A 20,729-nucleotide genomic window follows, 5' to 3' on the forward strand; every position below is an offset into this window, starting at 1 on the left:
CGGAACTCCACCGATTGCCTTCAACCTTTCTTTAAAGTTATGTAGAATTCTCGTTTATGCCCTGGGACTTGAACAAAGCGCCGCAATATTCCTGTTTGCTTGTTTAGAAATTCAAAAGTGCCCCCGGAAACAACGGGTCCAAGCCAAGTTTGATTTGACGAAAACCGTTTTTTTTTTTGTGCGTTCTTTCATATGGTCTATCGATGCAAATATGCTGATGAAACAAACTGAAAAGAAAGAGCGCCTTCGCATGCATTATTGTTTTTACTGAAGAAAGTTTTTTTTATTTATAAATATACTTCCTTTTGAGTTTGGGATTATACAGAAAATGAACATTCGGTTGTCATCCAGCCGAGAAATTGCGGACCACGGGATGTCAATATTAACGTGGTCTTCAATTTCATGTTTCGACAAAGAAGGTTATTCCCCGACCACCCTTCCGCATGTTTCATTTCATTTTCATTTGATTTTTCCTTTTTGGTTGATTCCCCGTCCCGAGCACATTAGAGAGGAGGCGATCGGCTGACCTACTAAACGAAGTAAATAAATTCAGAAATAAGTAGTAGGAATGATCAATATACGAGAATTCTACGACCAAGTATCAAAATTAGTACTTTCAATTTTAAAACCGGCCTTTTCAGTACTTATGCCTGTGCGAAAAAAGCTCATGTTCGTTAATGTGGTCATGAAACGCTTTTCCAACTTTTCCCTGTTTACCTTTCCTCCTCAACTCATAAATCGCGCATTCCACCAAACAGTCCGAGAAGACGAAAAGAGGGGAGTCCCCTCTTGCTCAGAATCTCGCTTGTGTAGCCGGACACAGCCATTCTCCCCCTAAAAGATTAGCCCGGCGCTCAAAATTCAGACTAGTTGCTTTCCCCACCCCGCTCACCCCGAAGCTGACAGTGCTGTGGAAGCTACGTGCTCGTTGAGCCTGCCACACTTTTGCCACGTGATCATGCTCTCTCGCGCATACCCACACGCAGAGAATGAGGGCAGGTTGATGAAAGGGAGGCGACTGATTGTTCCGACAAGCGCGTAGCTTCCACCACAATATCAGCTTAGGGGTGAAGGGAATAAGGGAGGTCCGGTATCGTGTGACGTGCGTTTGGACGCGGTGACGCACTTTGGGAACCCCGGATGTATCACAGTGAAAAGGTAGAGAGCTTACGAAGGGGAGGAGGTTCGAAATAGTCCGCTGTGTTTTCAGCTTTTCGCACTGAAAGTCAGGCTTTTGACTTTCTACCTTTTTTCTTTTGGCCCACTGAACGATGTGCTATTAGTAAAATCCTAATCTAAAGTGATTTATACCAGCCCAAAATTCGTTTCATGGGCCCTTTAAAGGGATACTGACTCGAAACTTAAAATATACAGGAAACACCTAGAGATAAGTCAAATGGAATCAGATAAACTTGTAATTGATAATCGCATGGTCATATTTCAAGCGGATGGCTGTATTTTTCGTTCTAAATACCTGGATTTCGGCGAGCGCTTCAAAATCAACCGTCCAAGAGCGCGATGCATCTCGGGAGATCCGGCGCGGTCCTGACGTCATCATGCCTTGGAGGGCCAAGCGTACCGTAGTTATGAGTCTTGCCACTTGGTGGCGTCAGCGTGTTACAATCTCGCATAGTCGAAGTACCCGAGGGCTGCTGAATGGTCGCCGACCAACGCGACGAGAGCGGTGGGTAGATGACATTAGTAAGGACGAAGATGCCGCCACGCCGCTACATCACCAGGCCGTGATGGCCGAGAAGCGATTCCGCCTAGAGTCGTATTTATACGACCCATCTGTCCTGTCTTCATCGTCCGCAACAGGTAACAGAGCTTATTCACAAAACGATCTTACAGCAAAAGCTACGAAAAGTACCGCATTCACGAAGCGAAATTATCGGAAGTTTTTCGCACGCTACGATGAGATCGTACGACCACGCCTACGACAGCTACAAAGCTTTACGCACTTTTTGTGATCAAATTTACATCGCCGCCAGCCACATCGCACGATTACGTCGTAGCGACGACCAACATGCATTTCTATGTGCTCTCTGTGCGCGTCCCAATGAGAGAAAAAAAGAAAAAAAAAAGGTAATTGAAACTGAACGCCGCGGCGGAGACAAATGCAAGAACCACGGATACCTGAAAAAGCTACAACGACAAGGACCCACCGACCAAGCGACCACCGAAGACGCTAGGCTTAGCAAAACACTTCGACGATCCGGGGCAAGACCATCTGCACACGACCGGCTGGCTTGATGAATGGAATACGCCCACGCGACCTTTGTGGACCCTCCTCGTATGAATAGTTTGATCCCTGACCTCTAAATTGGGATAAGAAGGTCAGTCTTTCCCCCCGTCGTCCCTAGCTTGTTTTCAGATGCAGCGGTGACCAACGTTTCGCCGGAAAAGGAGGCACTCCTATAAATTCTATCTCCTTTTTTGTGTGTGTGTTATAGAGCTCAAATAAACGCCATATGAATTGCCTTCGCAACATGGGTACGTACACATTTGTTTAGATGTCCACATTATTTCGATATGATACGCCAACACATGTCGAGTTAGAGCAGTTTTCGGGAGCGACTCAATGCTGGTCCAATATTTCTCTGCCGAGCGTCTCGTCAGCATCGAGTTGCGATTGTCTAGAGGCCCAGCGGTTCATAAAATCGGTTGTAAAAGACCGTCCCCGAAGCGGCTACCAAGAACGCTGACACTCTTTTGCTCCAAACGTATCTTCCTGGACGTTGGCTCTCTCCCGCATCCCCGAAAAGCGCCGCGGGGATTTGTTTACATGCGCGCCGCATTGGAGAGCCGTACGGGCCGTCTCCTTTTAGCAACGATGTAGTTGTGTTGACTTCTTAGCGATCGAGTTTGTTATCAGTTACGGTCGACGAAGGTAGCTATCTCGTAATCAGGAAAGGTGGGCATGCGGGCCCGTTTTAAACAGACATTTCGCAGCGTGAATATTACATCGCACGTACAGAATCTCCAAACAAGCCCAAAGAAGCGTTGCCGGAAAGACCACCCGATACTAAAACGAACGGTGGCCAACTCTGCTGTTGCTTTCTTCACCAAAGCGCCTCGGTACTACGTTCAGGCCTAAGTAATGCCTATGAGTGACCGTACTTCCCGTTGTGGCGCTGCTCCTACGGGCATGTTGTCGTCACGACATTCCATCGAAGCTTCACAGACATCCACAAGGTGGTTTTTGGTTATCGTTTTATTCAGTTTAAAATTCGTTTTCTCGCGTTATCCTGCGGAATATTGGTATTGGTGAAGTCCTATTTTAACCCTCTTTATGTTCAAGCAAAGAGATGGGCTCTAGAATTTGGTTTCCGTAGCCCTTTAAGGTTTGTGGCAGAGAAGGAGCATAAAAAGTGAAGTTGCATAAGGTGATTTTTTTAATTAATATATGGGATCATTATCAATATCACCCCGAAACAGCCTTGGGCAGAAGGTCGGACTAAAGTGATAAATTTAGTGAGACAAGCAGAAATAGCAAAGTAGATTTTTAAGAAAAGAGGTTAGACGACACCACGCGACTTCTGAGTGTGCGATGAATGTTCAATAAAAGTATGACGCGACTCGCAATAGTGCGATACCAGGGTAGCAGATAAGGCTGCACACTCAATTTTAATAAAGACCAGAATCGTATTGTAAACATAAAAAAGGTAATGTTAGTGAAACGCGAGGAAGTAAACAATTATGTTTGAGAAGCGATTGACCCCTTTCGAAAGTCACGTGCCGTTTGTTTGAAGGTCGGAACCACTGCACAATGGCGAAACAACTGCATCGAGAAACGTGCAAGTCATTCCATAAGATAGCGAACGTCGAAGCGCGGCCAGCACTATGAGTGAACGAGCCAATCAAACTGCGTCGCCAGTGCAATGTCACTGCGCTCATCATCTTTTTCTGTGGGTGTATTTTTTCCAGTATGCCATGACGTTGAGGTTTTAGTCCGCCATTGTGAAGGGACACCACAGCTGCTTACAGAGGGCGGTATTTCGAAAGGGGTTTATTGGCGAAATCTTTGGTGACATACTCGACGTGTGTATACTGGAAGTGGTCATTGGTCATATTAACCATGCATGGTTACCTGTACAAATACACCGTACCATTAATAAAACTGTTGATCTTACTGATAAATACTGCGTTACTTCGGTCCAGCTTTCAACCGCGATCAAAGTTCGTTCACAAAGTTGCGTTTAGCTACGTTTGACTTCGTTAAAGGAGTCATGAAACGATATCGGGTTGGAAAGGTTCATGACTTCGCAGAGGCGTACTGGTCCTAGTTTAGCCCAAGTATACTCGCACGTACCACCACTGATTCAGAAGCTTCTTGGTCGCGAAGAAATAGCAAAGATAAGAAGTATAACATTTCTTTCAGTCTTGCCTTCCTAAAGCTTGATGACGTAATTGTGGGATCGAAACCACCCGCCTGACGACCATCGAGCGCGGCTCACGAATTGGACACGGGAACTTCGTGAGCGCTCGGCTTCGGCTCGTAACAATCAATGCCTCGGAGGACACTCGGGTAGTGGCTCGCGTCCCACCTCCGCGGTGATGACAAGAGCCGAACTCTAAAACGCCGTTCACACATATGCAACCGAGTAAAGCACCGTTCACACTCTTGCGACCGAGTAAGACTGAGAGAGACCAGACCAGATTTTAAGCCTCTTGCGACGTCTTGGGGCCGGCTCCGCTGCAGGGCATCCGGTCCTAAAACGTCGCAAGAGGCTTAAAAACCGGTCTGGTCTCTCTAGGTCTTACTCGGTTGCATATGTGTGAACGGCGCTTTACTCGGTGGCATATGTGCGAACTGCGCTTAACAATGCCTGGAGCTCAGCACGCGTTTTCTTTGTCGACCCCAGCGCGCCGCTATGATTAACGTTGGCGGCATAGAATAATCACTACGTGGTGGCCTGTTTTCGCTCCGAGTAGAGGGGATGAACAATGCTCATATTTAAGGAGTTTATTCGCCGACTACCATTGCTTAGAAGAACAAACCAAGGAAAGTTTATCCGGTTATAAACGTGTTGCTATGGGGGCCCTTCGGACGAGGCAATGGGGAGGCACTATGGGGCACGACTCAACGCAAAGCAACGCAGTCGACGCAACTGTGTGAACGATCCTTTATAGTTAAGAATGTTAGCATCAGAACTTAAGACCCCTGAAACAAAGCCCTATATTAACGAGGACGTTGGCCTTGCCGTTGCAGCGAATACCAGCCATTCCTAAAAAAATAAAAACAAAGGGCTTCCGGTCACAGCTTAGCCGTCGTAAGGCTCGAGCCTTGGTTGCATTTGTGTGTTTTTCTGCCAAAAGTGTTAATCGCCAATGGACGGACGCCATTCCCCAATGTTTGTTTTAGTCAGGTTAGGGATTAGGGGGTTTTCGTAGACCGCTTTCACTACTCCGCTACGCTCTTTGGTTCCAGGACGCCGGTAATGCGCATGGCCGCAGCTGGCCTTGACTGCAGAGTTCCGGATCTCGTTGCTGAGAGCGTTGCGGGACGGAAAAAACGATCTACGATAACTCCATCTTATTGCGTAGCAATCGCGAAACAACAACACTGGCTTGTAACCAGGGCGCGCATCAACATCTCCCGTATTGTTATTGGAAAATAATAATAAACAAAAAATAATATTTATTAACATTTGTACAACCGGTGGGTAAAGAAGAAAAGAAGCTTCAAAATGAAGCTTTGCGTGTCTTCCAACCTAGCTGGCGAACAGTTTACACAATAAAGGACCACAAACAGGCGTAGAAAAGAATATTACGTTATAGAGTAATTGAAGTAACATTAGCAAATGAATACCGTAGACGGAAGCAAAAACAACAAGGTTCAGATTTGCACGTTCAAAATGTTTTACTAAACATGCAACGTCAATTTCTTGTGGTAATGTTCTTAAGATGATTTAAAAGTCGAGGAACTAAATATCGAAGCTGTCCATACTTAGATCTAGATGTGAGAACCTTCCAATATTCACTGTGGCGAGTAAGGTAAATTGATTAGTCCGTTCGTTCTAAAGGCGATAATTCGGTTAAATTTAGTTTTTTTATTAGATTTATGCATAGTCGATAATCATTAGGGCATGATTTTTTGAACATATTGATTTAAACATATCGATCAACAGATTTTCATACATTTCAAACATTGACGTCCACAGGATATTAATTTCGTTGTCATAAACGAATAGATATATTTCGATTTTTAAGTACTCGCTTGCGAGTCGCCGTTTCTGTTTGTTCGTACTTTCTCGAAGCGAAACGAAAACCAATCGACAGCATATCGCTCCCCAAAACACTGAATGTTTTTTTTTTCTTCATGACCTTGGATAAACTCCAGACGCGCCGCGGATGTACACTGGTGGAGAAAATTAATCGCTGCGGATCCTCGAGTCAAACCGCGGTGGCTGCTGGATGAAGCGCGGTCCTCGGTGTATATTAATCCTGCCTCTAAGCCGGGGAAAATCAATTCTGACCTGTTTATCGTCTTGCGCCCGGCGGCTCAAACTAACGCACTTAGCTTGTTTCATTGTTTTGTTTGCATCTGTTTTTTTTTCAGACCCCGCGGCTATAGGGACGTAAAGTGCAGCGCAAATTTGTGTAGTTTAGCCATTAAATACATTGATTTATTTGTTTTTATTCTAAGGGAGGGCCGTCTTCTTACGAAATATTCGAAGCGCAATCGCTGTTTAGTAGAGTTTTCGATAGTCGATAGCATCTATGCTCTCTTCATAAACGTAAACATATCTGCAAAAGGAAAAAAAGAAAAAAAGAAAAAAGAAGGGCTGCGAAAGTAAGATGCCAGCCAACTAAACAAAGTCAGCGTTACATGGGTGCCAAGAGATCAAGAATACTTTTCAGCCGTGGCTTCTTCTCCTCGGCGATAGAGAAAGGTAAATGATCATATAGTTACTTTAAGCGTAATGTAAATATGTTTTAGTTAGGTAATGCGATTATTTAATTTTAACAAAATGAGCCACTTGTAGAATGCCGGTTGGGCGCTGGTACCTCGAGGAAGTTTTCCGTGAAGTGTTTGATTGGTTTTGTGAAATATTGGGCACTAAATGTTGACTTTAATCTGTTTTGATGAATTGTGGGTTTCATTATTTCAATGATGGGCTCGTTTTATACTGAACATTCGTGTCTTTGATGTCCCTGTATACTGTCCTGGCACATTTTCTCGCTAAAAGTTTAGACATCGCGCAGGTCCCTATGCTCTAAAAAAAGCCCGTGCTTCTACTTTCCCGCACAACACTCGGATAGCCAATCAGCGCAACTTACAGAGGCAGATCAGCGAATGACGTTGCCAAAACATATATATTTAGACAAAAAAAAAAAAAAACGCACTCTGAGTTGTCGCATTAAGCAATGCAAGCATGACGTTTTGCATTGCTGAATGTCTCAACTGAGACTGAGTTTTTTGGTCTAAACATATGTTTCGGCATCGTCATTCGCTGAGCTGCCTCCGTAAGTTGCGCTGATTGGCTCTTCGAGCGCTGTGCGGGAAAGTAGATGCACGTGCTTTTTTTAAAGTGTGGGGTGTTTCAGCGCTTTCGCAAGCACAATAGTCAGTGCTATGACATGCGCGCCCGTACTTTGTCCTCGTCACCTCAGCCGCCGATTCTGTTTTTGTTGAGTAGGCTAAGCCAAGTCTTGAAATGTGTCAATTTATGCTGGAGGTATATTTCGTTAACGTTATAGCAAGAAAGAAAACTTAAGCTAAGCATTTTAAACTGCCGTGTGACATATAGGTACAACTTTTGTGTCAGATAACGTACTACGTTGTCACGATTTAGCGCGTTATTCCAACTTCTGCGCCGTTATATTCGGACGAAATCGGAACTCTCCTCTGTGCGTGAGTTTATATATTTGGGGAAAAAAAAAATAACACGCGGCTTTCTTTTCTCGCAAGCGCGGTGTACATAAATTTCGCTGATAGTAAAACGCTCGCCTGTAAACTTACTGTGACGACGATGACCAATGATGATGTACACATCATGACACTGTTAGCTTAAACAAACGCAGGGTGTCCCAGTTGTATTTTTTTCTTCTTAAATTTGAACGGCCACCAAACAAACTAATGGCGAGGCGGAAAGTTTTCGTTCAAGGCAGTAGCCTAAGTGGTAACGTTTGCGGCCTCCCTTTATTTTTTTTTAGTAAAATTGAGAGCCCTTCCACCCCGTGAAGAGGGAAGTCCAGCGAAACTGGCGCTCTAAGAGCGCGCGGCATTGCGCAATGACAGGGGGGAGAGAGACGTTTTATTTTAGCGCGGCTACGCCGAGCACGGCGCATGCTCTAGTGCTCCGCAGAGGTGGCCGCCGAAGAGCGCGCGACATTGCGCAATGTAAGAGGGAAGAGACACGCCGCGCATGGCAAGGAGTAGGGGGAGATAGACGTTTTATTATAGCGCGGCTACGCCAATCACGTCGCAGGCTCTAGTGCGCCGCGCCAAAGAACGCGCGGCATTGCGCAGTGTCAGGGGGGAGAAAGACGCCGCGCGTGGCGAGGAGTATGCACGACTCGGGTACGGCGGCGGTGGAGAGGACTCTGCGAGCGGGCGAACAGGACGCTCAAGCAGATGATCAATTTGACAACAGCCGGAGGCGACAAGTGGGCCGACGTCCTTCCCTACGTTGTGTTTTGCTATAATACCGGATTCCAGAACACCGTTCGTCAGTCACCTTTTTTCCTAGTCTACGGCCGTGACCCTGTGCTCCCCCTTGATGTCATTTAGACGCCAGGAGCTCGCTGAACTACGTGATGCATCGGACTATTCAGTCATTGTTCAGAGAGACTGAACCAAGCTCGGAAACTGGCCGCTAAGCACATCAAGCTCGCTCAACAAAAACAAAAGAGCTACATCGACGGGGGTGACATCACCTTCGAGAAGGGCCAGCTCGTGTTGTTAAAGACACCACCCGTGGGGCTGAAGGCAACACGACGGTTCACTGGCCCCACCGAATTTTGAGCCGGCTCTATCCCGTGAACTACGAGATTAAACTCATGGACGGTAATGGCCGCGATGTAGTGCACGTGGAGAAACTGAAGCCGTATCTACACCAAACGCTGAATTTGCACAGCCTCTACCCGATGACTGAACTTTTGGAATTTATAGTGTGTGCACTTGTTTCTAGCATGCCTTCTCATTTACCATTTTGTATGTACATTTTTATTCACTCGCGTGCATATCTCAGAGCGCGGTATTTGCTTAATGTTGTTTTTTCTTTGTCCAATGAAGGCGCACTGTGGGGTCGACAGTTTCTAAAACCCCGGCATGTGACGAGCCGCAAAAGACGACTCCTGCGGCTCCTGCGAGCTCTGGTGCCGCGCGTGCGAGCGCAAAGAAAAGAGAGATAAGAAAAAAAAAAAAAAAGAAGTTCTGCGTGTAGGTGGCGAGCTCCGTCTTTTTAGATAAAAAAAACTCCGGCGTGATCACACCGACGGCACTGATGACGGTGCCGAAGCGGACGTGCCCCGCATGGGATCCGTGAGCAATTAAGACTCCGGCGCCGTCGCATCGATGCGCCGCAGCTGCCCGATGCCGGTCGCCGAGGAGCCACAAGGCAGCACCCAGGGTAGGTCAACCACCCCACAGATACACCGGGTAAGCTCCTTTCATGGAATGGAAGTAGGAAGTAGAGGGGACAGATATTACACCAGAACAAGTAACCAAAGAAGCGGGATGGCTTGACAGTTACCGCAACAGGAATCGTAGAACCCTCGCGGAGCTTGGCCTAACAGCAGAAAAAACAAGCAAAACAGCTAGAGCCGGCGCAGTGCGTACCAGATATTCCACCAAGAAACCACAGCTGCCGCGACAGTCACAACTGCTAAGGGAAGACATAAAGATCATCGTACGTCCCCGCGACGGGCTTAATATTTGAAAACTAAGCGACGCGCTAATTCGAGACGGAGTTCTGCGCGCCGCAACAGTAACGATCGCTGAGGCGGAAGACGACATATATCGCTCCTGCGTGGGACAAAATATCATAGTAATCAGCACTCCAAGTTCGGCAAACGCTGAGAAATACCATCGAATCAGAGAACTCCAATTCGGAGACACGCACTACGAAGCCACAGCCTACGCAACCCCACCAGCAGACACCTCCAAAGGCGTAATCCACAATATTCCGGATTACGACACTGCGGAAGACATCACCAAAAGCCTCATCTACAAGAAGAACCCCCCCCCCCCCCATCCTGCAAGTCCGTCGTATGGGAAACACCAACTCGGTCGTCATCATCTTTGAAGGCCCAAAGGTACCATTCTACGTCTACTACAAGGGCGCGGAGTACCGCTGCTACCTCCACAAGGAAAAAATCGAAGTGTGCGGCGCGTGCGGCCGCATCGGTCATCGCGCGGACGTATGCCCGACCCCTGACAAGCAACAATGCATAGAATGTGGTGCCCAAAACCCCACGGACAATCACAACTGCAACCCCAGCTGTGCGCTATGTGGCAAAGACCATCCGACGGGAGTCAAGTGCTGCCGGAAACGCTTTCAGACGCCTTTCCTCATCAAACAGCGCCAGTGGGAAAAACAGCGACAACAGCAACAAGCACTACACAACCGGAGCGACGGAGACAGAGACCCATTGCTATCAAGTCAAGGCGGAAAAAAAAACAACGGAGACCCAACGCCCCTCCCGATCCAAATCAAGGAACACGGCCAAAAGCCGCAAGGCATCTCAAACCAGATTTCCATCGGAACATAGACCCCAAGCGAAACAAGAAAGCAAGACCTCAAACAACAACAAGATGAGCTGGGCAAGTGCAGTCTCCCAGCCTAAACCCACTATGACAGAAAACCCCACCCTCCCCTCATCTCACAACAGTGAGCTTACTAAAATTTAAAAAAAAATGCTCGAAACACTACTAGCAGAGAATAAGGCCCTGAAGGCCGAGATCGCTCAACTCAAGGCAACACCGCCTGAAACGGCTGCGCCCGCAGATCCAGAAACGACCCTTATAGAAATAGACGCACCCCCGGCAATTGTAGAACTTACAGCACAAGATGCGGAATCAGATTCCGATATCGAACACCTACCCGCGAAATGCAGAGCGGTAGAACAATCCCCTCATTCCCAGGGGACAACCACCCGCGCCGGCAACTTTAAGCGTAATATCAGGGAAGACATGATCATAGATAAAATAACCAGGGTCATTGATCTCAAATTCGAAGTAATCCATAAAAACTTCCACACCATGATCACACAATTTGCCGAGAATTGTAATGCCAGAATTACGGCCCTAGAAAACGCTCAACAGAGGCCCAGGGTAGGACCCATTAAAGTAACTAAGCCTTACAGCCGCCCGACTAATGATGGCCAGGATTAGCGGTAAAAACACTACGCACATCATATGGCAATGGAACTGCCGCAGATTCCGCCGTAAGAGGGGGAATCTCCAGCAGTTCCTACAAAATAAAAATTCCGAAGTGCCAGACATAATTGCACTCCAAGAGACGGGGGGGCAGGCCAAATTATCAGGCTATACGTCCTTCTGTCCCGATGTATCGGGCACAGGCAACGCGACAATCACTACGTTAATCAAACGAAACATGCCGGCGCTCCTGCACGAGACCGGCATTACGTCGATAGAACACGTCCTAGTGGAAATTATTCCTACAGCAAAGCGAAGAACTGGCAGTCTATTTGTGCTCAACATATACAACAACCCTAAACAGCAACACCGATTTCTCAGTCTATTCAGGAAAGCAATACAAGTAGCAAACAAACAACCCCTAGTCATAGTAGGAGATATCAATGCGCACTACTCTGCATGGGGTTATTCCACCGATCTCCGCAAGGGCCATCTATTATGGTTAGACGCACAGCAGGAGCAACTAACGTTGCCTCACAGACCCGACACATCCCACTCGCATGGGAAACTGCGTCAGCGTAGACACTACACCAGACTTAACCTTCACAAAAAACGCGTCAGGTGCCACATGGCTCAACACGCAAGAAAACTTGAGAAGTGACCACTTCATAGTGGCCACCAGAATCCAAACGGGTCCCGCCAAACCTAAGGCAGACAAATCCACCTCACGGACTGGGACGCTTTTATTCAATCACAAAGAAACAAGAACGAACCTAGCGTTTCTGAGATAATAGACATAAAGGCATGGGTCGACAGCTTACAACAAAATGTTACGCAGGCGACCAAAACCATACCAGAAGAAGCTAATATCCAGGCGGCAGATGCCAAGCTACTTCACATGTGGGAAGCAACAGCTAGCTTACAAAGACGACTAAACCAACACAAACTGAATAGATCCCTGCGCAAACGCCTAACAATCTTAAACAAACAAATTGAAGACTATGGAACCAACCAACACGCCAAAACTGGCATAGTGCGTGTGATGGCATGGAAGCGCAAATATGCATAACCAAAACGTGGCGCATACTCAGATGCTTACTCGAACCCGAGAACGGTAAGACTACGCAGAGGCACAACCTCAGCAAAATAATCCATACTTACCCGGGATCAGACAAAGACATAATCAATGAACTAAAAAATCGATAACTCGGAAACCATACCAAAATGCACTTGCCCTCATACGCGGGAGACCCAAACATAATAATGGACGAGCCTATTACGGCAGCAGAAGTACGCGAGGCCATGCATGGTCTACGAACGCACTCCGCTCCGGGTCTAGACAGAGTAACAAACAAAACCATACGAAAGCTGGACGATGATTCCATAGAAGCACTAAGTATTTCAACAAATGCTGGGAAACTGGCCATATTCCTCAACAGTGGAAGGAAGCTAAAATTGTAATGATACCAAAGCCAGGCAAGAGGTTGCAGCTAGAGAACCTAAGACCCCATCTCGCTCACCTCCTGCCTAGGAAAACTCTTGGAACACATCATCCTTACTCGCTTAAACAAACACATGGAAGACCACGACCTGTACCCTCACACGATGATTGGATTCAGGCCCAAGTTGTCCACGCAGGAGATTATGCTTCAAATTAAACACCAGATAATAGACGTTGATCACACCTCAGAACTCGATACCCGAGCCATTCTTGGCCTTGATCTAACCAAAGCCTTTGATAATGTTCACCACGAAACCACCCTAACCCAGGTAAACAAACTAGGAATTGGCTTCAGAGCTTACCATTATATAAAATACTTTTTTTACAGACAGGACAGCCACTATTACCGTGGGTGGGATAACCTCGGAGAGCATTTCGCTCGGGAATAGAGGGACACCCAAGGGGTCGGTCCTATCTCCTTACCTCTTTAATATGGCCATGCTAGGATTGCCAAGCAAGCTAGCCAAAATCCCTAAACTACATCATAGCTTATATGCAGACGACGTGACACTCTGGGTGACCGGAGGAAGTGACGGAGAAATACAGGAAACTTTACGAACCGCGATCGATGTAGTCAACGAATACGTAACACCTAAAGGACTCTCCTGTTCCCCGCAAAAGTCAGAGTTATTACTGTATAGACCTACGTGCAGAGGTAGAAAAACTTCCTCCATACCCCCTCAAATCACGCTCAGATCTAACGGGTTGGACATTCCAATAGTATCGAGCATCAGGATCCTTGGACTTAGAATACAGACCAATGGACACAACAATGAAGCAGTAAAGGCGCTGGACTCACACGTGCATCAAACGACAAGACTCGTTTCGCGCATCGCCAACAGACATCACGGCATGAAAGAAACTAATCTACTCCTGGTACAGGCTTTCGTTATAAGCAGAATAGTCTACGCTACCCCATTCCTGCAACTAAAGAATGATTAACGTTCCAAAATTAACCTCATGATCAAGAGAGCCTAAGCACTCTCTACACCTCCCAATTACCACCGCGAACGAAAAGTTTGAGGCTCTAGGTGGTGGTGGTGATGTCGTTTTAATAAATAATCCAAAAGAAGAGGTGGGATGCAGGGTGTTAGGTTAGTCTCCCAGGAGAGGGGACAGCTGTATCACCCTGCTGGGAAGTGGGGTGAAAGAGGGACAAAGGTGAGGAAGGGAGGGGAGTAAGTATACATCATAGGTGGGATGCGATTCTTCTTGATGATGACACATAGTCAATGAACGCTCGAAAAACACTTGTTCGCACTGCACGTGATCCCGTTGGAAATAAAACCTTTGTCGTATTCGGAGAAGGTATGGCGGCTATATTCACATTTCCAAGGAAGCTTTTACGACAGTCTGCAAGTAATGGGCACGTCCATAAAATATGGTCAAGGTCTTCCACCACGTTACAGGCTTCACATAGCGGGGAAGAGGAGCGCCCAATGAGGTGGAGTCGTGCTTTTGTGTTGGCGCATCCGACTCGAAGTCGATGAGGAAGCGCCTGTTCTTTTCTCTTAAATTTTTTCCTCGGAATGAGATGTGGAGGAGATCCTGCTGCTGTCTCAGGGTCGGGGTGTAGCGTTCTAATGCTTTTTTGAATAAAAGAATTGGGCGAATTATATGTATGCACAAAAAAACGTGGCGAGCTGTCGGAGTGGGCAGCTGTGGCAAGAGCATCAGCGTCCTCGTTACCTTGGCTGCCGACGTGGGAAGGAATCCATTGAAAGTAAAAGGTGTTTCCATTTCTGCCTGCGGCTTGTCCAAGCTCTGCAGTTGTTCAAGCAAGAGGGGAAGCATCCTCCAGGTTCATGAGTTGGCGTAATGCTCCTTTTGAATCCGTAAACACGTCGGTGTAAATATGTAACATTCTATCGTATTCTGTGTGTATTAGTTCTAGTGCAATTTTCCGGGATATCACCGCTGCTACCCGCCGACGTTGTGGTAGGTCAGGAATCTCCGTGGCAACTTTGAAGAGTAACTCCTGATGTGGTGGCGGCAGAGGTGGGACGTTTTCCGGATAGTCGATTGAGTCACGGAAAGCTTTGGCGACTTGACCAAAGCGAGAATGGTGTCGGGATGCTAGTGCGTCGATGAATTTGGAAGTTGACTGGGCACGGTGAAGTCTAGTCATGTGTCGTAGAGCCCTCTCATGGGCCTGCAGCTTTAGTGGTGAATCCCCTGCTTCAATTAGTGTAGGTAGGCACTGCGAAGTTTTAGGGAGGCCCAAGCATATGTGTAAACTTTTCCTGTGAAAGAGCTCGAGCTTCTTCCATTGCGCGTTTGATATTGTCAGAAGAGGGAGAGCGTAGAGAAGCGGTTTACAATAAGTCCCCTATAAAGGCTCAGCATTGTATTTTGACTGCTTCCCCAGTCACGACTGGCGATGCGTTAAATTGCACCGAGAAGCTTTTCAGCCTCTGATAAGACTTTTTTAACAGCAGGTTGCCAGTTTACTCTGTTGTCAATAACGACACCGAGATATTTGACGGTGTTTTCTCTCCTAATCCGCTTGCCATGTAACTTCAATGATGAATATTCACCTCGAAGGCGTCCACGTGGTCGGTAGGATAGTGCAGTTGTTTTTTCTGTAGATATTGTTAGCCCTGCGTAGTGCAAAAATGATGTAGCAACATTGAAGGCGCGTTGCAGCCTGACTTGTACTGTGGTAGATAGGCGGGTGGGTCCAGTGCACCACAAAGCAATATCGTCGGCGTAGATCGTGCAATGTATTGTAAATGTTTCCGACTGAGGTAGTGCAGGAGGAAGTCCAGCCATCACTATGTTAAATGGTAGTGGGCTGAGGACACTTCCTTGTGGGATGCCTTGAGTGCTATCTCGTGCAGAACTCTCTGCTCTTGGTAGCTTTGCGTAAAATGTTCTTCCTCAGAAAAAGGCTTCAATGAAGTGATATATTTTCCCACCAGTTCCAATAAGTCTAAGACGTTCAAGAATAATTGTATGCGGAAGAGCATCGTAAGCTCGATGTATATCAAGAAACACCGCATGTACGATATTCTTTTGTGCCTTTGCTTGTTCGAGGGATGAGGCCAGATCTCCTATTGCATCTGTAGTTGAGCGACATTTGCGAAATCCCGAAATCTGATGAGCAAAGGAGTCCGTCTGCTATAGCTGCCAGATCAAACGTCTATAAACCATGCGCTCCATCAATTTGCAGAGGCAAGAGGTAAGAGAGATTGGTCGGTATGAAGAAGCTTCAGTTGTTTCTTTTCCAAATTTAAGAATCGGCGTTATTGTCGATTGCCGCCAGCATTCGGGGATGTCTCCAGAGTTCCAGATGTTGAGATGAGTGAGGAGTACAGTCTGATGTTCGTTGTCGAAATTCTTTAAGGCCTGGTTCGTAATTCCGCCTGGCCCAGGTGCGCCTCGTCTTCGGCAACGAGAAAGCGCGAAGGTGAGTTCAGCGACCGTAAAGTTGTTATCAATGCAGACGGTGGTGCGACATGCAATGTGAGGCTCAGGTGCGGAGGAGGCGTCCCGTGGAAGGCTGACTTTACGCGCAAACTCGTTTGCGAAAATTTCGGCCAGGCTTGACATAGTGATGTTGATTTTAATAGCAATATCCGCAAAACGACAGCTGGGGGAAATCGGAGTGAGAAAGCGTTTTACTGTTTTCCAGGGTGTTCGAGACCCCGAGTCTGTGTTTAGGGAATAACTCCATTGATGCCACTGCGTTCTTCCGAGCCGAACCGTGTGTCTTCGGAGCAGCCTCTATTCGCCTTGATATGGTCCAGTCTTCCGCCTCGTCTGTTCTTCTAGCAACTCTTCGAGCTCGCCGGGCAGCCGCACGAAGGTTGAAACAAGTGAGGTCAGGGATGGGCTTCGTTACAGGGAGAGTTATAGTTTTGGTGGCTGCATTGAGTGCTGTTGATATCGCGCCCTTAATTTCAGGTATCGGTGGGACGGACATCAACTTGGATAGACAAGAACGATATAGATCCCAATTGATCACTTTATGAATTTGTTTCTTGATTGGGATACTTTTTTGAGGCGTCAGTCGGATGGGAAGATGGTCACTACCCCATGAGGACTGCTCTATGTCCCATACCATTTGGATGTCATGAGAAGCAAATGTGAGGTCCAGTACGCTGGCATTTTTTAGGTGTGCTCTAATAAAAGTTGGTGTCCCTGAGTTGAGGCATTTGAGGTCGAGGTCCCTCATAACGTCTAACAGTGCTGTGCCTCGTGATGTCGTCACATCGCTACCCCAAGCGGGGTGATTAGCGTTAAAATCTCCACACCATACTAAGGGACCCGGACAGCGTGCGCGAATAAGCCGTTTTGATGCAGCATCCCAAGGCTAACCTGGGCGAACATAACTGGATATCATTGTAACGTCCCGCCCAGACAAGCGCAAAGTAACGGCAACGTGTTCATCAATTAAGGCGTTAATGTCGTCAAGGTTGACCTCCATTTGCGAGATGTATCTTTTCACGAAAAGTGATGCCCGTGACCTTCCGTCCGGATGGGTTGTTTTGCTGTGATATTCGACGAATGGTGAAAGTCTGTGTGTACCTCGCTGAAGATATGACTTGAAAAGCAAGCACATCCGTTTGGGTTTCTCTCAGGCGCTGGCGGAGTTCTGGTAGGCGTGGTTTAAGGCTGTTGGTGTTCCACTGAATAACGGTAGGGAGGACTTGTGCGGGTCGTGTCCTAGGACGTCGATTGGTTTGGTTGGGTTTACCCATAATACTGGTTATTCAACCCATCATGAAGCACTGAACATTTTAATACTGTTTCCATTGAGAGCAAAGCTTGAACTTCAGCAAGGTCGCTTGCTCCCGGTAGGGATCGAATGATAGCTTTTAGAGCCACAAATAGCATTGTAAGCAAAGGATTCTGTTCCAAGTTGCCAGATGGGGCAGGTGTCTTATGTTGATTTGAATCAGGAGTCCTCAGTTTTGGTGGCCTTCGAAATCGAGGAGCAGGCTTAGGCCGTCGAGTTTCTGATGATTGGCTAGATTCTTGTTAATGGCGGCCAAAGAAATGCCCAGCTGGAGAGACTCTCACAGTCCCCGACGGGGCAACATATTCTCCAATCACTCGGGACTACATACAGCACCCAATTCGGACCAAAGCTGGACATTCCCATAGAGCTCAGAAAAGACATACACGTCCCACCATTACCTAAAAACACACACCCTCTGTACAACCAAGAGCGCAGAAAGGAAAGAGCCAGAGCCTTACAAAAGCCCTTTGCAAATTCTAAAGACGTGGCCTATGTAGACGCGGCCGAGTATCGTGATCGAGACGCTATGGTAGTGGCTGTACTTGATCAACAAAATCAAACCATTGCTGCAAGCTCAGTCATGACAACCTCGCCGGAGGTCGGGGAGGAACTCGCAATCGCCTTGGCATACGCTTCATCCTCAGCCAAATTCATAGTCGGCGACTCAAAGTCAGCTATACGAAACTTCGCGAAAGGGCGCATTTCGCCCGAAGCCCTCAAAATTTTAGTCCAGGTACCCGAAACCCGGCGCAGATGGACACAACTCGTTTGGGCACCGGCGCACTCCGGCCTCCCAGGAAACGAAGCTGCTAATTGTGCGGCTCGAGAATTAACCATCCGCGGCCGCACGACAACCTCTCACGATGAGCAGCTCGAATCCCTTCGTCGTTTAGGTAGGGACCGGATGGTGTCCTATACGGAGGTCCTGCAATACTACAGACAGGGCAGGGGGCATTACCCCGCCGCTCACAAAAACATAGATAAAAAGCAATCAGGTACTTGGCGCCTTTTACAAACGCACACATTCCCAAACCCAGTGACATATAGTCATCTGTATCCAGGGCTATATACAGCAAATTGTAAATTATGCGCAGGTAGGGCAGATCTTCACCACATCATGTGGGCGTGCCCCCTGATAAGCACCCAAAGACGCACCAGCTCATTACCTCCTCTTCCCATTACCACTAGTGCCACTAAATAAGCTACGCTTCAGAGTAACGACACTTGGCCATATTGTGGCTTAAAGTCATGGTTGCCAGTTATCTGAAGCTTTATCTGAAATCACAGGAACTGCTTTTCCGCCCTCCACAAATGTTTAAACCGTTCGCGACAGAGCAAAGCAATATTACATGACCTTCCTAACACCGAATCTAATGCTGAGGAAGTCGCACTTTTGAATCATGACGATCGGCCGTTGCGTCTGTTCTGCATACGAGCCAAAATGGCGGCGCCCACAACAATGTCGGGGAACGGAGTGCCGATACTCTAAGCGCAGCTTATTTAGTGGCTCTAATTACCACCTTAGAGCAGTGGGAGACTGCACTGCTTAGCTCAGACCCGGATCTCCAACTTCGGGTCCTCCAGATGGCCGAAGACGCCGGCAAAGCCCAAGGCCTGGCCGTCGCCTGAGGAAGAAGAGGACGGGCACTCCCACTCCCCTCCTCTCGAAACCCCATCTTGGACAAAATAAAGTTTACTACTACTACTACTCTGCATGGAATCTCGGAGGTTGACGTGTCTTTCCTGAGCTCGGAGCCCTTTTCTCTTGACGACCAGAACGAATCGTCACACACACACACACACACACACACATATATATATATATATATATATATATATATATATATATATATATATATATATATATATATATATATATATATATATATATATATATGTATATATATATATAAAACGAAAGTGGAGGAGATCCAGGAAAGGCCTTTCTTTACTGCACCGACGTTTCAAGCGGGGACCGCTTTTCTTCAGGGTGAATGGTTGTGAAATGTCCTCTTCTTCTTGTTGATGTTCGTGTGGAAGAGGAAGAGTTACTATGAAAGGTATTAAAAATATTCAGAACAGGAGCAAAAAAATTATCGTAAATCTTTGAAATTAGTAATTATAAACAATGTTAATCCAATTCAATAAAACGAAATAAATTGATTTGTAGTATTTGGCACAGTCTTTGTTACAGCTCCTGAGCACAATCACCCCCGAGCAACCGGAGCGCACACAAAAGTAGCAATGAGGATGTGTTTGGGATTAGCACCGCTTCGGGAGCGGAGCTAATCCACGCAAGGACCACGCAAGGGTGCCGTGGCGGTTTTTTATGAAGTATTTATGTCATATTTGAATGATGCTTACGCGCCCAAGAATTTAACTTTTGTGTGCACTCCGGTTGCTCGGGGGTGATTGTGCTCAGGAGCTGTAACAAAGACTGTGCCAAATACTACAAATCAATTTATTTCGTTTTATTGAATTGGATTAACCTTGTTTATAATTACTAATTTCAAAGATTTACGATAAAAATTTTTTTTGCTCCTGTTCTGAATATTTTTAATACCTTTCATAGTAACTCTTCCTCTTCCACACGAACATCAACAAGAAGAAGAGGACATTTCACAACCATTCACCCTGAAGAAAAGCGGTCCCCGCTTGAAACGTCGGTGCAGTAAAGAAAGGCCTTTCCTGGATCTCCTCCACTTTCGTTTTACGTCCAACCGGCCCGTTGAACCTTCTTACCGTATATATATATATATATATATATATATATATATATATATATATATATATATATATATATATATATATATCAGTGTGTCGAACCGAAAAAAATACGGGTTCGGTTACGGTTCAGGTTCAGGTAAATTTATTTTGTTCCGGTTCAGTTCCGGTTCGATTAATTCGATCCGCGAACCGGTTCGGGCGCTGAACCGGTTCGCGAACCGGTTCGGAAATTATAAATGACAAATTGCAACATCAAAATAAATTACAGATAAAACATCTGAAATCAGCACATACGAAACGGGATACATCGTTGTGTAAGGCTCAGGGATTTCTACCAGGAATGGTTTCTTTATGTGCACTCAATGGTTACCTCACCGGCGTTTACGCATTCGGACTTCATCTAATTGGGTCCGACGCAGTAGCTGTAAAAT

At 46.7% G+C, this 20,729-nt stretch overlaps 1 protein-coding gene and 2 pseudogenes across 1 annotated transcript in view; 2 read left to right on the plus strand and 1 right to left on the minus strand.

Moving 5' to 3' along the window:
• The window catches only part of LOC8052735, a 211,815-nt gene that overhangs the window by 174,633 nt on the left and 16,453 nt on the right, over positions 1-20,729 (minus strand). The window lies entirely within an intron of this gene.
• On the plus strand, positions 9,542-11,341 carry LOC121045584 (annotated as a pseudogene).
• LOC121837639 lies at positions 11,565-19,200 on the plus strand (annotated as a pseudogene).

This window comes from Ixodes scapularis, unplaced genomic scaffold (genome assembly GCF_016920785.2).
Source record: "Ixodes scapularis isolate PalLabHiFi unplaced genomic scaffold, ASM1692078v2 PGA_scaffold0__279_contigs__length_252992795, whole genome shotgun sequence".
Classification (NCBI taxonomy): Eukaryota; Metazoa; Arthropoda; class Arachnida; order Ixodida; family Ixodidae; genus Ixodes; species Ixodes scapularis.